General features: G+C 41.9%; 1 protein-coding gene across 12 annotated transcripts in view; it reads left to right on the top strand.

The window, feature by feature from the left end:
* OSBPL1A (oxysterol binding protein like 1A) overlaps positions 1 to 12,726 on the top strand; it is a 77,009-nt gene that overhangs the window by 29,262 nt on the left and 35,021 nt on the right. For 2 of the 12 annotated variants that reach the window (XM_021388615.1, XM_021388612.1), the window contains exon 1: positions 7 to 239. The exons of 7 other annotated variants lie outside the window; for them this stretch is intronic. The gene's annotated coding sequence lies outside the window, so the exon portion shown is untranslated. 3 more of the 12 variants (XM_021388617.1, XM_021388613.1, XM_021388614.1) reach the window with 2 other exon arrangements.

Raw genomic sequence — 12,726 nt, 5'->3', positions numbered from 1 at the left:
GCGCTCCGGCTGCCGTCCCCCGGGCGCTGCCGCGGTGCGTAGCGAACGCCGGGCCGCTGGCCGCTGCCGTCAGCGGAGCCCCGCGGTGCCGAGCGGGGATGGGAGCGGGGACGGCTCGGCGAGAGATCAAAGCGGGCGAGGAGCTGGGGAATTACCGGGCGGCTGCGGGCGAAGCGCAGTGAGGCGGTGGTGGCGGCGTAGCGTAACTCGGAGCGCTTCTGCAGTGACTTTGGCACAAGGTTAGTAAGTGCTGCTTCGGAGCAGGGCTTCCCCTGAGCTGCTTCCAGCAGACTTCGGCGTTTCCTTCTAAAAGCAGCCCGATTCCAGCACTGTTATGTTCCGTGGGAGCTTTGCGTAGCAGTAGTAGAAGTTTAACTGAAGGTTATGGTTTTAATCGCTCGTTGCACGCTGTTATTTTTTGGGTAAGTTTAAAGCCTGTCCCCGGTCTGTGCGTTGCATGCACCGTAGCTGTCAGAAACTGAAAGGAAGGGGATTTTTTACTATTTTTTTTCTTTCAAAAAAGCAACCAATTTTTTGTTTTCTTTTAAACGTGTTTTCTTCGTTAACCAGATCTAGATAGAGTGTGCTGATAAGTGCCGTGACTCTCGTAAGTTTCACTTTTGCCATCGGGGTTATACTTAACAGCAACTGCTGGCTCTCGTGGCTCAGAACAGCGGCCGCCTTCATTTGCAGTCTGTCAGCATCTGAGGTCCTCCTTTGTTTATAGGTGGTGTTCTTTCTGGCTTTTTTTTTTTTTTTTTTTTTTTTTTTTTTTTTTTGCAAGAGGGGCTTTGTTTACAGGCTGATGGCCAATGAGATCAAGGATTCAGGAAAGGAAAGTTCCTGGCTTCTTCTTCTCCCAGTTTAAAAGAGCTGTGCGCTCGTGTAGAATCGATCATAGCAGTCGGTTTGTCATTTTTGTGGAAACTTTAAGGTCAAAAAACTGTAGGTCATAGTCCTTGGAGTTAGTTACCTTTATCATGGTGTAACATTATCTGCTGCATGGATCGCTGATGTACTGCAAATAAATACAGAAGTTCATGTTGTTCAACTAGCAAATGTTAATTTTGGTTTAGAGCTTCAGCATACTGCCTCGGTTTATTTCATGTTTCTTGAAAATCTTAGAAACATAACTGAATGTCCAGGGGCGAGGTATGTTGGTTCATGTTTCTGTGAATGAATGTGTGCATCTCCTTGGGATACAAATAGCTGTCTTTGAGCCTCTGCTATGAGGTCTGAGAGACGTGCGTGTTAGCGCAGCCTGGCTGCCTTACTGGGTTGTGAATGAAGATGCTCGTAAGCTGCGTCCAGGTGGCTTAGAAGAGAGTTCTCCTTATCAATTCCCTCGTGCTGGTGGAGGTGAGGGAGCAGTACTGACACGCAGCAGTCAGGGGAAAATGTCTGACATAGGCACCCAGAGTGAGTGTGTCTGCAAGGAGCCCTGGGGTCGCTCAGCTCTCCTGCCCTGCCTGGCCCAGCACAGCCGTGCTGACCTCTGCCTGGTCTTAGGAGGCACTGGGGGGAAGAGGTGAGGGACTCAGCTGAAGCTAAGGAAGTAAAGGAGGCGGTTCTGATTTCCAAGTTAGGACTGGGGATGGGGGTTGTGACTTGGCTGGCTGCTGTGCCGTACTTAACCACATTATCCTTAACCCCTAAAGTCATGACATCAGTGCCTTTTCCTCCTTGTGCTCAGGTCCAGGCAGCAGCCCTATATTTTCTTGTGCCCTTTCAATCACTGGAGCACACCAGAGCCCTTATGCTGTCCATTGAGCTCTGCAGCCCTTGCTGAAAATAGTGGAGGCCAAGCTGAGACCTTGGTGTGGTATGAGGCCAGTGGACAATATTGCAAACTGCTGAAACACTATTCAGCTAGTGAGCTCAGGGAAAGGAGGAGAGCAGGTTTTGGGCAGTAAGTGGTTGCACCAGGCATGGTAAAAACTGTCTGGTGTTGAGGGATTGGAGGTGTGTCTGTGTCAAGGAAATTTTTATTGGTTGCGAATGTCTCTGACATGACCCTATTCCTTTTCCTCCAAATGAGTAGCAGCATACTAGAGATGCCTCAAAGGATGAATTAATCTAAATAAGCCCGAATCTTGTTCAAAAGTAACAAGTTAATTGGAAGGTTCTCTGTGCTAAAACAAGTGCTGAGATAGAGGCTGACAGTATTTATCCCTGAAACAGGAGGGCATGGGATGTAATATGCTGCAGAATGGCGTGTAGGCATGGAATACAAGAGAACAAAGCTGCTGACAGAAGTGATTTGGCAGATTGTTTCTCTCCTTACTTGAATGTCAGTGGTTCTAGTCATGCCTTGATGATTCTTGCTGTGCTAATTTTTGGGTACTTTACATACATATGTCTTGCCTGTGCTGAAGCTCTAAAGATGAGAGATTCAAATCAGAGCAACTTGATAGTGAAATGTTTGCAGATGGCATCATGTTGTTCCTCTGAAAGCATTTTCTTTACTGTACTGCAGCCTCGCAGAGAGAAAGCGAACTAAAGGTCTGTGAAGACAGCGTCCTTGTCAGTGTTATGTAAAGAGAGGAGTTTAGCCAGTCCAAAGTATCCAAGAGATAGGGGAATTCAAGAACGCAACTTTTTTTTAGAGACTTTCCTACAGCAGCCAAGACTGAATAGGTCACCAGAGTGGGAAGAGAAGTGAGCAGCAGCCTAGACAGAAGCTTGCTGAAGTAACAAATACCAGGGCTTCAGTCAGGGAGAAGATAAGTAAATATCACTCTTTTTTTTTTTGCCTTTTTTTTTTTTTTTTTTTAAGGATACTGTGTATATTGACAAAATGCTTACATTCTAAGGCAAGTGATAAGATCTTCGGCCAAATGCCTACATGAAGTTTTCTGGGCACCAGGCAGTCCCAGCTGCCAGTAGCATGCCTGGATGTTACTATAGGACAAAAAATGCAGGATGGTGGGCTTTGAAGTGCAGCAGGCTCCCAGTGTTACTTCCTTAAGCATGAAATCATAGAATGGCTTGGGTTGGAAGGGACCCTGAAGCCCACCCAGTCCCACCCCATGCCATGGCCAGGAGTGCCCCCCACCAGCTCAGCTGCCCAGGGCCCCATCCAACCTGGCCTTGAGTGCCTCCAGGGATGGGGCACCACAGCTTCTCTGGGCAGCTGTGCCAGCGCCTCACTGCCCTCTGGGTGAAGAATTTCTTTCTAACATCTAACCTAAATTTCCTCTCTTAGTTTAAAGCCTTTTCAACAATGTAGGCTTCAAAGGTTAATCTTTTTTTATTTATAGGGTAATGATGTGTTTGAATATAATCTGTTAGCAGATCTATCTAATTTTTAGCGGCAGAAAAACTTGCTGACATGTATGCTCTTAGCAGCTTGTGTGAAAGCCAGTCGCACAACTTGTATGAAGGCATTCTCCATTACCACATTGCCCAACTCAAAGCAGTGCTACCCTGTTCTTGCACTCTTCATTTTTTTTTTTTTTTGGAAGCTTGTCTTGCAGATTTTTTTTCTTAGTGGTTGTTAAGCAGCATTGTGTAAACTAACATGGAATGAGTTCATGGGCCTCTGGGGAAGTACAGTGTAAAAGCATATTAGCTTGAAATTAAACCTCTTCTCTGTGCTTCTGCAGCTCCGAATCTGAGGTTTGCTTCTGAGATCTTGTCTGCAAATCATTTAGGGATTTTTTTTAAATTCAAAAACAGACAGAAAAGAGACTTAACTGGGACTACAAAGAAGATAAAGAAGCAATCAAGTTTAGTGGAATGATATTTGATATAGAAAGATTTTAAAATAGAAAACACAACTGAATAGTTTCTGTGAATGTATTTGAAAGTGATGCTCTTGTCTGTGTGTAAGCTGATAGAGGATCAAAAAGAAATACATAGAATGGAAACTTTCTTTGTGTGTCCTCGCTCCTTATTGCAGTAAGGATATTGTTTGTTTTCCTTTCCACCATACTTGGAAAACAAACTGGAATGAGGAGGGTGCACATTCTTATTCTTGTACTGTCATTGTGATTTCGTAATGGCATGTAAGGCTGATCAGCTTGTTCTTAGTTTTCTGGCTTATTGTGTATCTGATGTGTTTTGGAAGAACAGATGAGAAACAGCTAAAACTTGATGGTTCCCAGATAGCCAGTGTGTTGACACTTAGAGTGGTAATATTTCAGAAGAAAAAGAAGCAGCAAAAAAACCCAGGATTTAGGTTTTAACCTGTGCATATAGCAGCATATCTGTTAACTTCGGTTACTGGGGTTTTGTTTTCCAGTGTGAGAGATAGTTGACTGCAGTGGCGGTCTGGCTGTGTGGTCTGTTTTTGTTTCAGTTGCATAAAATATTAGGATGCCAAACTGGGTGACTACAGTCGCACATGTTTACTAATTGTCTGGAGATGCATTCTCCATCTTGATCTTTGTTTCTTGGAAATTAAGGTTTTGATAATGCCTTTTTCCTTGTAAAACTGATAAAAGCTAGTTCCATAGAATAATAATTCAAAAAAATCTATTTCTCCACAGATGATAAATAAATCTCTTATTGCTTTGAGTTCTGGAAATTAACATGTTTTTGAGGGGGAGATGATGTTTAACTTTTATTACGCTTTTTTTTTAATGTGAAGTTGTTTTAAAAGTATTCTCTTGAAGCCTTAAATTGCTTATGCTTATATTGTCAAATCCTCTTAGGTTTACCATGTGGTGGTATGTTTTATTTGGTCTCCATAAATGTCAGTGATTTAAAAGTTAAGATCTCTTGCCTTATGACGTAGTAGGCTGTTGACGTGCAGTTATTTTGTCTTTTCTTTAATCAAGGAAGTTGAGTCTAAATTTACTTTTTCCCTCTTCTTTGCTCTTCTTCAGTTATGTAGTCAGTCACTTCTGATCTTCAGCTACAAAGAATAAAAGGCTGTTGACATAGTCTACCTAGACTTCAGCAAAGCTTTTGACACTGTCTCCCACAGTATTCTTCTAGAGAAGCTGGCAGCCCATGACTTGGACAGGTACACTCTTTGCTGGGTAAAGAACTGGTTGGATGTCTGGATCCAGAAAGTGGTGGTGGAGTTAAATCCAGCCGGCCACCAGTCACGAGTGGTGTTCCCCAGGGGTCTGTATTGGGGCTGGCACTGTTCAGTATCTATTGATGACCTGGCCGAGGGCATTGAGAGCACCCTCAGTAAGTTTGCAGATGACACTAATCTGGGAGGAAGTGTCGATCTGCCTGGGAGTAGGAAGGGCCTACAAAGGGATCTGGACAGGCTGGATAGCTGGGCTGAGGCCAGTGGGATAAAATTCAACAAGACCGAGTGCTGGGACCTGCACTTTGGTCACAGCAACCCCAGGCGTCACTACAAGCTTGATGCTAAGTGGCTGGAAAGCTGCATGGAGGAAAAGGATCTGGTGGTGTTGGTCAACACTTGGCTGAACATCAGCCAGCAGTGCGCCTGAGTGACTTGTATCAGAAGTAGTGTTGCCAGCAGGAGGAGGGAAGAGATTGTCCTGTTCTCCACACTGATGAGGTCACACCTCAAGCACTGTGTTCAGTTCTGGGCCCCTCACTACGTGAAAGACATTGAGGCCGTAGAGTGTGTCCAGAGAAGGGCAATGAAGCTGTGAAGGATCTGGAGCACAGATCTTATGAGGAGCAGCTGAAGGAACTGGGACTGTTCCGTCTGTAGGAGAGGAGGCTCAGGGGAGACGTTATTGCTCTCTACAACTCCTTGAAAGGAGGTTGTGGTGAGGTGGGGATCAGTGTCTTCTCCCACATAAGTAGCAATTAGGATGAAAGGGAATGGCCTCAAGTTGCACCAGGGGAGATTTAGGTTGGACATTAGGAAAAATTTCTTTTCCAAAAGAGTGGTGAGATGCTGGAATGGGCTGCCCAGGGAGGTAGTTGAGTCACTGTCCCCAGAAGTATTCGAGAAACATTTAGGCATTGTACTAAGGAACATGGTTTAATGTGGAAATATTGGTGGTAGATGGATGGTTGGACTGGATGATCTTGGAGGTCTTTTCCAACCTCAGTGATTCTATGAAAATAGATGGTCCTCCTTCTAGGCAGTATTAGTGGTGTGCGTGTGCATGTCTATTTTGTAACTAAACTTCACCTGACTGACTTCTCAACCAGAATTACCCTTGTCACTACCTTATTCAGCAACACCTTGGAGCTGATAGCATTTTTATAATAGAGGTGACCCATTGTGGAATTTGACTTCTGTGATTGCCTTAATCTCATGTACTTGTTGGCCAGTCAGCCTCTCCCAAACTGCCAGTGACTTTGAAAGGGTATTTTTTTTTTAATATTAATATTCAGAATTGTGTTGGTGCTGTGCTGCCTGGTGAAGAAATGTGTTTGTGTAATGCTGACTGCTGAGTCACTGAAGTTATCACTAGAATTGATAAATGGGCTATATTTGAAAAGTGTTTATGCACTGAAAATTAATTGTTGGTTTTGTACTTTTCGTTGGAGGTACATGCAAGGCATAGTCATTAGTGAGTGTTAGTAACCTGTTTCTCCAAGTAGTGCTTTTCCAAGTATAGTAAACATCATCACCTTTTAAATGCATCTGTAAGAGACTTTAAAAAAAAAAAAGTATTTCGTGTTATTGGAACACAGCTCGGAAATGCTGGTCTATGCTTATGTAAAGATAGCTGATAAGCACACACAATGCAAATGATACTTCTTTTATAGTAAAGAACTAAGATGAATAGCATTCTAAAGGAATGGTAAGATATACAGGGCTTTGAATAAAGCATATCCATCTGCTGTGAATATGCTGAAGAGTCCAGTGTAAGAGGACATCTAGCTTTGATGTAAGGATGTAAAATATATATATACATATATAATAAGGATAATCTGAATATCGCCTGTCTTTACAGAATGCATTTGGGAGTGACACCTGTGATGTGTGTTCACAGGCTCTATGTTAAGCCACTTCTAAGGTAAATACAGACTCAGTCAGTGGTATTGAATAGGAGTGGATTTCTTTCCTCTTGTACTTTTCACTACTACATCATTAATGTTGAAACTTGAATATCAATGCAGTACCTTTTGGATCTATAGGCGTACTACAAGACCATATGAAAATGGCTTCAAAGTATGTGTATTTGAAGGAAGTTCACAGTGTAGATTATAATATAAGGGTACTCCTTAGCTTAGAACTTCAGTCCCAGAAGAGACTGTAAAATTTTTCATCTACTTCAGAGAGGTTTTTGCTGTCACAGCTTCTCTGCTTTGACAAAATAAGCTAGTTTAGATACGTTGTTTGACCCTTGAATAGAAGAAATACAGCTCCCCATTAATCTTGAAATTTAACAGTGTTGCCTATTAGTTCCTGTCCTCTTGCCCTCTCCATCTCTTTCACAAGCTCTAGTGAGAGAAAGGTTAAGGAGAAAAAAAAACTAGTCTCACCTTTCTGGAAAGCAACAAAGCACCTGCAGGCACTTGAAGAATTTGAATTGATAGACATAAAACAATGGCAAAAACTTACCTGTGGTGATTTGATCATTTTGATGGAGAATATGTCATGATAATGGTTAAACTCCTGTAGGTAATGTAGTAATCCATATATGTCAGTAGCTTGTACCTTACTGGAAATACCAACGCGACTATTAATTGTGGAAGCGTTCTGCGCTATGCATGTGGATTAGATTGCCTGCTGTTCCAGTGAAACACCTTGCTGCAAGGTCAGACAAAACAAGTTCAGGAGAAAGTCAGCCTTTAGGAGAGCTTGAAACTTCAGGCAGTTCCATCTATCCCCATGATTAGTGGAAATCTGGTTTTATCTGTGTCTCCTCCATTTCTGAACCCACACTTTATGCGAAGGTTTAACCTCTACTCTCACAGAATCACAGAATGGCTGAAGTTGGAAGGCACCTTTGGAGGCCATTTTGTCCACTCCTTCTGTTCACACAGAGCCACCTATAGAGCTGGTTCCCTATGGCCGTATCCAGATGACTTATGATCATTTCCAACAGTGGAGACTCCATAACCATTCTAGGCAATCTGTGCCAGTGCTTGGTCATCCTGCTTGATGAAAAAGTGTTTCCTGATACTCAGAGATAACCTCCTGTGTTTCAGTTAGTGTCTGTTGCTTCTTGTCCTGGCACTGGTCACCACTGAAAAAGTCCTGGCTCCTTCTTTGTGCCCTTCTTTCAGGTATTTATAGACGTTTATGAGTCCCACCCATGCCAGGCTCTCCCAGCTCTATCAGCTTCTCCTCATAGGAGTAGTGCTCCAGTCCTTTGATCCTCTTGATGGGCCTACATTGGACTTTACTGCATCCATGTCTGTCTTGATCTGAGGAGCCTAGAACTGGATCCAGAGCTCCAGGTTTGGCCTTCTGGCAGTACTTTTCCTAATGCAGCTAAGAGTACCATTATTGTTCTTTGCTGCAAGGTTATGCTGCTGGCTTACATTCAACTTGGTATCTACCAGGATACCCAGGTCCTTTTTTACAGAGCTGCTTTTCAGCTGGGTGTCCCCGAGCATATATTGGTGTATAGCTCTCAGTTATAAACTTTTTCTGGAGTCTCACTACTTCACTGGAAAGAATTTGTGCATAAACAGAGGCAGCTAGTTACATATAAAAGTCATCTTGATGCTGTTGCCTTTGATGAAATGTCTGCATAGTAGTTAAGAAGCAGCAGAATGTAGTCATTGGAGAAAATTTGAGGGGACTCTGTGTCATAAATCAGCTGATAATATGCGGTCTGTGTTTTTTAACTCTTGTCTTTGCACCCACATGCTATTTAAAGAATCTTAAAAGCAACCTGTCACTCTAAGCTATCAGATCCTGTTTCAGTTTGGGAGGGGTGAAGGGGAGAGTGACATTCCTCAGGCTCACACTTCCATCAAATCTACCCTCTAGTTTTCTTCTGGGAATTGATGTTTTTTTATTGGAGAATGTCATAGAAGAGCTTACCAGAAATTTAAGCTGAGGCTACTTCTTCCTCAGCGCTGCAAATGCTACTAGATTGCATGCTGAGAAATAGTAAAAGATTTATCATTAAAAACATTTGCTACAGATTTAAGTCTAGATGAGCTGAAAGTCCATAGAAGAATATGTAACTCAGATGTAGGTTTGTTTTATCTGCTCTGATCTTTAGTTACATTTTGACAAAGAAAGACCCAAGCAGCAATGAATAGCATGATGAATTCTTGCCACAGAAAAAAGTAGTAAAACCCCCAGATAAAGGCAAAATTGATTTGAGATTGTTCATAAGGAGAGAAGAACTGTTCCACCAAGTGCAGATGTTTGTTTATCTAGCTGTTCTGCATCATAGGGGTGTTGTTGCATAGCATCTCTTTGTAATGTAACAGTAGATGTGATATTTCAGGTTTTTTCTAGCAAAAATGCAAACTAGCAAATGGTATTTCACGTTCTCAGTATGCAAATGTCTTTTTGCTAATTTGACCTAATGTTGGATTTCCGTAGCCCAGAGTGCAGTTATCTGTCTGCCCTAAATGCAGAATGAACTTCTGTGCAAGATGCTCAAATTCCAGGAAGCGTCTTAACAGCCTACCCCAGGCCTAGCTTCTGTCTGCCTGCTGTTTGTTGCTTTGGCATAAGGTCAGAACAGCTTCTGAGAGGAAAAACTTCCCTACAGAGGGACACGTTTCTTAATGCTGCAACTCCTTCTCAAGTCTCAAGTAGCTCTGGGATTTCTGTTTGTGTGTATCTGTGAAGTCCAATTCTTTCATATTGGAAAGCTGAGAAGCATCTGTTCTCAGGTACAGGAAGTGACCAAGGTAGATTTCATTTACAGAATTCTAGCAGTGCTGTGAAGCCCACTGTTGACTTCTAGCCTAGGCAAGAGTTCAGATTTTTTTTTTTTTTTTTCATTTTTAGCTAGCTTGGTTAGGATCCATACTTGTTTAAGCATTTCTATTCTGAATTAAGAACCAGTGAATAAAGCATCTGAGTTTTTTTATAATTATGAAATACTTGTATGGCATGCATGTTTGTTGGTTTTCTTTGGAAATGCTTTTAAAAAAACTTCTAGGTAATCTATATAATTAACTAGGTAGTAACTAATATGATTAGGGTTCCAAAAGAGGAGATTGTAGAACAGACAACCAGCTTCAGATGTGTTAATTTTCATTAAAAGGAAGCTGATCTCATGTCCAGTTGTGTAGTAGCGTTAGAAAGCCAGTAAAAGCCAAAGAGAAATAGAGCAAACACGTGGCAATCACTTCAGAAAGGAAAGCATTAATACAAGTGTTCGCTGTGATCCAGCTTAGAAGAAGTGTGGAGGAAAAGGATGCAAACAGGTTGATCAAAGTAGTCAGTGGTGTGTACTGAGAAATACTTAAGGGAAGCAGTTAGATCAAAACAGCGTTAAAACCCATTTTCAAAACAAAGCAGTCCTTAAGAATAAAAAGGAAATGTTTCCTGTGTGCATTCTTAAGAACCCTTACATCTTAGTTTCACAGAAACCAGGCAAACGAACTTCAAAGATGTCCAGAGTCTCTCTAAAGATGCAAAAAAAAAAAAAAAAAGTCCTTGTCAGATCTGAAAACATGTAACAACATACTGTTCTTATGCTGTTGGCATCAATATTTATGTATCGGATTGAAGGAGGCACTTTGTTGGGTAAGGTCACTTGTGGCATCTGTCTCTGAGAAGATAGATGCTTAATCTCACTGGGGCAGCAGGGTATCTTGGGATGTGGAGCTTTTCTGTTTTTATAGTCGTGCCGCTCTGCAACTTGAAATACACTTCTCTCACATGTACATCACCACTGATGTCATTCAGCCCCAACCTATTTTGGCTTAGCGTATTGGTAAATGTGAATAGCAGCCATATTTAATTTCAGCTTGCCTCAGAATAGAAGCAATACTTAACAGAAAAAGAAAATATCAGAAGACTGTTTCTTTGGGCTCCTTATATTTGAGTAACCATCATTATACTGAAACATGAATAGGGACTGAATACACTCTGGAAGCTGGCAACTTCCGCAGCTCTCAAACCTAACTAGATTTTTTGAGATTTATCAGTTTACATTGAATCATCTAAGTAAAATACAACTGCAAAAATAAACACTTCAGAAAGGAAGACCTGGATGCCACAAATGTTCACGTTAGAAATGAAACAGAAAAGCCTCTACTAATACTTGACCAGCGCAGAATCACTTGGAAGAAACACGTTTCTCTAAACGAAAAGCTGAAACATGGCTTCTGAGCAGTGCAGTGTTCTCAGTTGGTTAAAACTTCGGTGCTTCATTGGCCTCTGAATAGATAAACTTTGTTATAACTGAATGTGGAAACGGGAAGCGAGGCAGCAGGCACCACGTTGAGGAAGAAGAGTCAGCCTCCTAGGAGGGAAAGGTGGGAGACAAAAAGTATTTGTCCCTAGCATGTGAATAGTTCTCTGTAGTCTTCCATTAAGAATTTTGATAATACGTTTGTATGTTGGAAGAAGATCTGAATCGCCAGCTCTTCTCTTGAATAACAGTTCTTTTGCTGCTTCAATGTCTATGTGTGTTGGCATGATCTAGCTGAGGGGGAAATTCTGAGCGGACAGTAGCTTGGGTCTTGCTTGTAACAGTGGTTCCTATATCTCTGTTTTATGATTGTATTTTGTCATTCAGAAGCAGACTGTTTTAATTAATCAAATATAGGGAAATATTCTAACTCTGTATCCAGAACATTGAAATACAGCCTTTCCAAATGAGCCCTGCTAAACTCCTCCTCTTGAACTTTGAGGTGAATGCTGGTAGTTGACTAACAATGAATCCTTATGTTCATGGGGGGAATAATTGAGGCAGAGTCTTGTGACTCGATTCACAAAGTCTTTGGTTTATTCTATGGGCTTTGAGTTGGAATTTAAGTGAATAGATGGCTCGGGCTTCAGATTGGTACGTATGGGGCTTGCTAGCATGTTTGGGAGTCTTTCAGCCTTTGAACAAAAAGGAAATTGAATGGTGGCACTGCTTGTATATGAGTCTGAAAGAGAGCAAAAATGTTATGTTAGCATCCTGAGTTATCTCTTCTGAATTTGATGACTTTGCTAAGATGTGGTACTCCAGTGCCGTAGCTGCAGACTCAGCCGGCCAGAGCTCTGTGGTGGACTGATGGTGTCTTGTGATACAGTAAGTAACCCTTGAGCGATCGTCAGAGAGCTCAGTTTGTCTTTGAGTAACTGTTCACATCTCGTTTTGCATTTCAGTAATTGCACTAGCAGTAGTTCAAGTCACTGGCGAGTGCTACCTGAGTATTCTATATTTAACTAAAGATCTGATAGATCTCCAAAGCCAGGTATCTGGTAAGCTTATAGCACAGAGAGAGAGAACTTAAGCAATAAGCGGTGATTAAAGTAAAGTATGATTTTCTTGGTGCCTCTGTACCCCAGGGGTGAACATGGGCCAAGTTTACCGGAGCTGCTTTACTGCAGAAGAAGTTGTGATACAAGACCGTAACATAGGTAGTGTAGCAAAGATTGCTTGTTGCTTGTGGCTGGTAGTGATAACAAGTGGTGAGTCAGCAGAGAAGTTCTGTGGAAAGGCCCATGTGTAAACAGATAAAACTCAGAAAGGTTTGTATAATATTTACATGTTTCAGGGTCTTAGGAATCTAGTGATGTATTCGTGGACCGGATTGTATCTGTCAGTTTAAAACAAAACAAAGGAAAGTGTTCCTAATGTGAGCTGTCACCTTTGCAATTTAATCATCTGTCATAAGAGTGTTTGTAAAGAAATTGTTCCTTGCTTTGGTAAGTCAAATGCTGTACTTGGGCATATTTACATTTCCCTGGTTGGG

Source organism: Numida meleagris, chromosome 2 (genome assembly GCF_002078875.1).
Source record: "Numida meleagris isolate 19003 breed g44 Domestic line chromosome 2, NumMel1.0, whole genome shotgun sequence".
Classification (NCBI taxonomy): domain Eukaryota; kingdom Metazoa; phylum Chordata; class Aves; order Galliformes; family Numididae; genus Numida; species Numida meleagris.
This window is presented reverse-complemented; position numbering and strand designations above follow the sequence as displayed.